This window comes from Dipodomys merriami, unplaced genomic scaffold, assembly GCF_024711535.1.
Source record: "Dipodomys merriami isolate MVZ:Mamm:240054 unplaced genomic scaffold, mDipMer1.0.p SCAF_3894, whole genome shotgun sequence".
NCBI lineage: Eukaryota > Metazoa > Chordata > Mammalia > Rodentia > Heteromyidae > Dipodomys > Dipodomys merriami.
In genome coordinates this window covers 7,501-14,840 of record NW_027205486.1, presented here as the reverse complement: position 1 = coordinate 14,840, position 7,340 = coordinate 7,501, and the positions used below count along the sequence as shown (strand labels likewise).

The following is a 7,340-nucleotide window of genomic DNA, read 5'->3' as shown; positions in this document are numbered from 1 at the left end:
AAATCTGGGTCTTGGTAGCATTATTGGAACCAAGAGTGGGAAGGAGTGATTCATGGACACAGAGACTCAAGGGAAAGCAAATACAGCAATGACACTAGGAGGTAAAGAAGAGAAAGTGGGAAGGGAGTGGGAGGCAGATTAACAGAACAGAGAAAAAATGGTAGGGTGCAAAATGGAGAACCAACCTCATGGACAAAGAAGACACGGGCACCAGTAAAGATACCAACTCGAACTACAGCCCGGACAGCTGCATTCATACCTACACAGGGAAGAAGGCAGGAAACAGTTACTAGTAAGAAGGGCAGCCTGGAATCCATGTAACTGACATCTGGCTAAAGATGGGAATCACTCATTTTGCTAGGGTTTTCACTCAAGTCTTCTAGTCTCCCTGCTCCCAGTCACTGCATTCACTGTTAATGGGGCTCCAGATGCCTCATTATTTCCATTCCCCCAAACCATGACTTTCCCATGACCTTTCCTTGCTGGCACACTACTATAAGCAAGCATTAATAAGCAAGCAGTTTTTGGAATGTATATTGTTTAGGTTTGACACTGTTGAGAACTTGTCAAATACCAAGTCATTTAATGCCATCCACCCCTTGACTTGCTTCCATTTTAGATTTGGAAACTAAAACTCTGAAGGGTCAGGTTATAGTACTTGTACCCTTAGAAAGTTCTGATTTGAATCCAAGACCTAAAATACCTATGATCCCATTGTTAACCACTGTACTCCATCCTACCAATCTCCATAGATTTATCTTTGCTTTCTTCCCTGTATCTAGACATCCAGCTTTAGGAGTTTTTTGTTTGTTTTTGTTTTGTTTTTTTTGAAAAGACATGACTTTCTGTGGTTCAGTGACCTAATGCACTCAACTTGCTCTATTACCAGATGGTGAATATTCTCAACCCAACCACATGTGCATACACACATGTGTACATGACATACACACAGACAGACAGATTTTTGGGGTCATTTGGGTTGGCCTACATTCCGATGTGTGCCTCACAGTTGTGATTCTCCAGCTTCTACAGGCTGTGACCAAGAGTGCAGAAAAATCAATGGGGAGCTTATTCTCTCGGGGCCTTCTCCTGGCATGCACTCAGCCTGTGAATGGAAAGTTGCTGACCTTCTGCAGCAGCCTTGCATATTAAGATATATACAGAGAACTTCCAAATGTGCTTTTAATTATTCTCTCTGCTTCCATTGGGAGGAAAAAAATTAGGACTAAAACAGAGAGTTTCCCTTTCTTTATAGCCGAGTATCATCCTTTTTTAAGTAGCTGCTAAATCAAGAACTCTTCTAGAAGCACCTGGAGCAGCCAACCTGTTCCAACGCATAACATGCTCCATATGTATGTTCTAGATTAAGAACAATGCTACCGATGTTGCATTAAGCACAACTTTCTGGGTAGGAGAGAGGGAGACATTCCTGTTCTGTGCTATAATATATGGAGGGGCTCATGATGACAATTAAGTATCTTATAGACAGACTGGATCAACTTCTAATGAATTGTTTCACATACTCTCTCTCAGCTATCCCAGTATATATTTTTGTTTCAATCCAAAATCTATTCACATAGTGCTTAAGCCTTACCTAGAGAAATACCATATACTAGCAAGCACCTGGGAAGCCACAAGTTAGAAAAATCTGCAGCACCAGATTAAAAGTCATTACAAACTACTGAATGATCCAAACCTATTTAGAATGGGACAGTATAAAAAAAAATCAGGATGTCTTTTCTTTTTTTGGAGGGGGGGGGCAGTACTGGGGCTTGAACTTGAGCTCTCTCTTGGCTTTTTCACTCAAGGCTGTTGCTCTACCACTTGAGTCACACCTTCACTTCCAGCTTTTTGGTAGTTAATTGGAGATAAGAGTCTTACAGATGTGTGTGTGTGTGTGTGTGTGTGTGTGTGTGTGTGTGTGTGTGTGTGTGTGTGTGTGTGTGTGTGTGTGTGTGTGTGTGTGTGTGTGTGTGTGTGTGTGTGTGTGTGTGTGTGTGTGTGTGTGTGTGTACTGGGGCTTAAACTCAGGGCCTGGGCTCTGTTCCTGAGCTTTTGTGGTCAAAGCTACCATTCTACCATTTGAGAAACAGCCTCATTTCCATCTTTTTAGTGTTTAATTGGAGATGAGTCTCAGACTTTCCTGCCTGAGCTGGTTTCAAACCTCAGATCTCAGCCTCTTGAGTAGCTAGAATTACAGGTGTGAGCCACCAGTGCCTGATTTCTTATAGACTTTTCTGCCCTGGCTAACTGTGAACAATGATCCTCAGATCTCAGCTTCCTGCGTAGCTAGAACTTTAAGTGTGAGCCACTAACTCCCAGAAGAGTATCTTTTCTTTGCTTTATTTCCTTTCCTTTTCTTTTACAGAATGACCTAGTATTTTTTTTTTTTTTTATTAAGTTGGTTCCGGTCATGTGGCCTGAACTCTGAGCCTGGGCGCTGTCCCTCAGCTCTTCAGCTCAAGGCTAGCGCTCTACCACTTGAGCCACAGCGCCACTTCCAGCTTTTTTTTTTTGCTTATGTGGTGCTGAGGCATCGAACCCAGGACCTCATGCATGCAAGGCAAGCGCTCTGAGCCACCTTCCCAGCCCCTGACCTAGTATTTATTATGACTACTAGCTCCCAATCACTCATTCAATCACTATTAATTGAGCATCTAAAGCCTGGCAATGGTAACTCATGGTTGGCCAGCAAAGAGCTGAAAGTGGAAGTATGGCTCCCGTAGTAGAGTATCAGTCTTGAGCAAAATATCTAAGGGACAGCACCCAGACCCTGAGCTCAAACCTCGGAAGACTCCCTAAGAGAATGTAAAGAATTAGAAAGAATAAAAGCAAAGCAAAGAACCTTGAGGAAAACCAACCACGGGGTTCCATGAAAAAGGCTAATAAAGAGCAGCAAGACATCTCTGAATGAAAATGGCAAAATGAACCTCATTAAAAGCTGTTGAAGAACAGAAGCTAAAAGGGATGGAGAAAGTAAGAGTAAACAAAGAAAGTCCATCTAATTAAACCACTATATGCATGTATAAAATACCACAGTAAAATCCCTTTGAACAATTAATATTCAATAAATTAAAAAGACAGGAATGAAAATAGGTCCTGTCCAAGATTTAATGGGTGTGGAGAAGGTGAATGTGAAAGAGAATGAACGTGATCAAAATACTTCACAAATATGTGTGGAAATGGAATAATGAGGCTCCTAGAGATTGGTTTGGGAAGGGGGAAATGAGGAAGAGGGAGGGAGGGGCTGAGTCTGATTAAGGTACCTTGCATGCCTGCACCGACATGCTGGAATGAAATTCCCTTGTACGGAGAACTGACGCTAATGAAAAATGTTTTTCTGTTATTCATTTCTTTAATATTTTTTAAAGGAGCAGCAGGAAAGATGAAAGGAGAATCAATACTTAGCAATGTCTTAGAAGCCAAAGGAGACAGTTTTAAGAAATGAGAACAATGCTAAGTGGTTTGGGTAAATGATCTAATGTAAGGACTGGAACAAGCTCTTATTAGCACCAAGGTCACAGCTTACTTACAACATTATTAAGACAAAGTCCCTACATCTAAAAGTCTACATTCATGCACTTAGTGTGAATCAACAAACCAAATCATCATCATCACCATCATCATCATCATTACTATCATCACCATCATCTGTGGACAAAGGGATTGATTAGAAGCTAGGAAGTCTGCATGTATGACAGAAACAAAGTTGGAATCAATACAAGGCGAACAATGCTCTAGAAGAGATGAATAGTTAGCACACGCAGATCAGAACAGATATGCAAAGTGTTTATTTTCCAGCCTGCTATAGACCTATGCAATTCTCTACCTGGCGCTCTGGAATATGCATTTGTAATCTTAGGAAATAAAAAAAAATTCTTCCAAAATATATTGGGTAGGAGACTGTTTCCTGCTCCCAACTTGAATAAATGATAAAGAAGTAGGTGTATAGAGAGAAACAAATGAGCAGAAAGTGAACAATTGATAGGCTGAGAGTATACCCAAATCTGTTTAGCAGCAGAAAAAAAAAAATCTCTCAATAAAGAACATTCTGGAACTATCTACTCTGCCAGTCTTCAGAGGCAATCCTCCCTGCCTCTAAATTGAATAAGTATTTTCCTAGAAATGAATTTGAAGACCCTCTCCCCACCTTGTGCTTCTATCTAAACTCTGGATATCTGTGTGCCTTACTCCTAGATTTCTAAAAATCACTGGGCTCTTCTAACCAACCTCACTGGCCTAGTCTGGCCCTAAGCCAGTACAGACTTTTTGGCTGTTCCATGTTTCCCTAAATAAACCTCTATAGCAGCTGCCTGACTCATGAAAAGAAAGATAAAGTATAATATTACAGGCACCAGGCAAAAGGTATTCTGGGTACAGCCACGAGGAGCTCAGGAGAACTTTATAAGCACGTAGTTTATAATTTCCAATTATAGCCCTTGGGGAAGAGACTTGGGGGAGAAGATCTATGGGTGATGGATCTCTATGAGACTAGACAGAAAAGAATTAGTGAATGTTTTGGGCACAAATATTTTGAAAGTCAATGTGAAAAAGTTGCTTCTACCTGAGCTTGAAATGAAAATTAATAAAAATTATGAGGAATAAATGTTTCTTAGGTGTGAGTTGTACTTTCTAATGGATATATAACTAAACATCATAAACCCTAGAAGAGCAAACCACAAGATCAAACCTCCCGGGTATGAGCAGCCATTTTTCTGCCAAGAAAAAGATCCATTTGGATATTTATGACATCATTACAAGCCATACAAAATTATCAACACAGGCAGATGGCAGCATGCAGCTCAAGAGAAGCATGGTGCATCTGTCTCATCATGTACCGAAAGATTTTTGGGGACCTTATTGGGCCTGTGGGCTGGCCTTTCCCCATTCTTGTATTTAAACATAGAATAACCATCTCTGGGGACAGAGGGCTAGAGGGATGGCTAATGTCCTTTCCAGAGTCAGGAGACCCCAATTTCATAAGGCTAAATATGGCTGAGGCCTTTTCTATGTTTAGAAAGTTCTAGGTTTAGAAAGTAGCCTCAGCCTAGCATCTCAGAGGTCTTGGTTTTTGAGTTCCAGATATCTGATTCCTGGCCACTTTTCCTGCTTCAAGAGCTAAGTTTTGCTAGTCTATGAATTTTTATAGCGTTCCATCTTACTTTCCCATTTAGTCCATGGATCCTAGGGGGAAAAATGCATTCTTGTGGAGAAAGGAAGAGTGAACAAATGCAGTCATGATATTCAATATACACTATGTAAAAAAATTAGCTATGCAACTTATGGGCAGAGGGGGAAACTGAAAGAAGAGGTGACATTGTATAAGAAGAACTGTACTTACTACCTGACTTATGGAATTGTAAACCTTCTATACAAATTTTTAATAATAACTATATATATATTGCCAGTTCTGGGGCTTGAACTCAGAGCCTGGGCATTTACCCTGAGTATTTTGGGCTCAAGACTAGTGCTCTGCCACTGGGGTCACAGGTCCATTTCCAGTTTTTGTGGAAGTTAATTGGAGATAACAGTCTCACAGATTTTCCTGCAGGGCTGACTTCAAACTACAATCCTGTTTCCTGAGTAGCTAGTATTACAGATGTGAGCTACCAGCACCTAGCAAAATTATATTTTTAAAAAATGCATTTCTGTACTTTCTCCCTAAGAGAAATGAGGTCCATCAAACCTAACTCTGGGCAAGTCACTTCTCTATGAGAGCTGCTCCACAGCTGGGACTCTCAATCCTATCCCGCCTCTCTAGAATTTCATGTTCTACCTCTCTCTGTCCTACTGATACTTGCCTGTTATGCGGATTCACAGATGAGATATATCCTCAATACATTGTATCACAGACTCCTACAGGCCCTGGTTCCACTGAACCCTCTTTAAATGAGCTTATCCAGAGCCCATGTCCAAATTAATAACCCTTTCCTCACCACAAGAAGCTTATTCCTAATTCAGGAGGGTCTCACCGGTCAGCATTAGAAGCTGAAATAACTTTGCTGCTCTTAGATCCAAGTTAAATCACAGTGATCTCTCTCCATTCTCTGTCTCCCTCCCTCAGCCTCTCTCTTTCTCTCTCTCTCCCCCTCCATCTTCCTCCCCAAAAGCACTCTTCCTTCATTATTTCATACACTGTGTATCATAAGGATTTTTTTTGTTTTTAAAGCAGGTTCTCTGATCTGATCTGGTCACACTATCAAGGATCCAAGATCAACACAAATTTATCCTGTAAAGCTCAGTATAGGCACGAGGTTCTGCTGGTAAAGGGAACAGAGATAAAAGCCAGGCCAGCAGCTTCTCCAGGCTCTACCAGGACCCTACATTCGCGATCTGGCCACTTTTTACACTCAGACCTCTGTGCCCTCTCCCCTCAATTTCTTTTTTCTAGAATTCTCTGATTCGTAATATACACCACAAAATAATTAAATGTTCATTTAAATGTATTTAAAGTCTATCTTTATTAATATACCAGTAACCATGAATGTTAATATTGTCTTTTGTTGATGCAAATATAGCACCTATCATCCTGTTTGAGGCCATGCTCAATCATTCATTTCTAGTTATTAAAAGTCCTTTTACGGAGCATTTACTATATGCCAGTCACTCTCCACCATACTTAAATAATAGGAATTCACTTCTTGAAACCTATCTTCTCCATAAAGTGTTCCCTGATTACTTCAATCAGGGTCCATCATTTCATTACATAAGAGGGTACATACTTGGTTAATTTTACTTATATGCCTGAATTCTAAAGCACAGAGTATCTTTCCCCATTAAACTATGTTGCCAAAGGCAATGGGCTTCTTCACCACAATTTGATACAGAGTGGGTGCTCCTGGCAAAGTCTAGGAAAGCCTAGGGTCAGAAGCATAGAGGAGTGGGGGAGTGCAAACTAGAGAAAATCTTTGTCTTTATGCCATCACTGTCTCCATGTTCTGTTAGCCCCTCTTCAATATATTATAAACTTGAACATTCACAAAGATCAAAGGGTACACAATTAAAAAAAATTATACCTTCCTTCTCTCCTACTTCATTTTTTCTGTATACCTGAATTCTACGATCCCCAGGTTTTTTTTAACTCTAACAGAGAGAGAAAGGGTTTCTCTGGCTCTTTTTTCTGCTCCTCTCTTCCCCAAGGGGTCTGTACTAACTCCTGCTGTTCCTATTTGTTTAAGACCTACAGGATGAAAAAAACAAGAAAAGCCTAAGCAAACAGATTGCTGGCTGGTGCTGGTCCACATAGGACCTCTCCAGGTGTCAGAGTTAAAGCCTGAGTATCTAGCTTGGGACACAGAAATTCATATCCTGGTGTTCACTCCTTCTCACTATTTCCCAAG

General features: G+C 40.7%; 1 long non-coding RNA gene across 1 annotated transcript in view; it reads right to left on the bottom strand.

Annotated features, from left to right (window-relative positions):
- Window positions 1-184: 184 nt before the first annotated feature.
- Window positions 185-7,340, bottom strand: part of LOC138805156 (uncharacterized) — a 12,994-nt gene continuing 5,838 nt past the window's right edge. Inside the window, exon 3 of the long non-coding RNA XR_011365456.1 lies at window positions 185-259. This is a non-coding gene — a long non-coding RNA (uncharacterized lncRNA). The remainder of the gene's footprint in view (window positions 260-7,340) is intronic.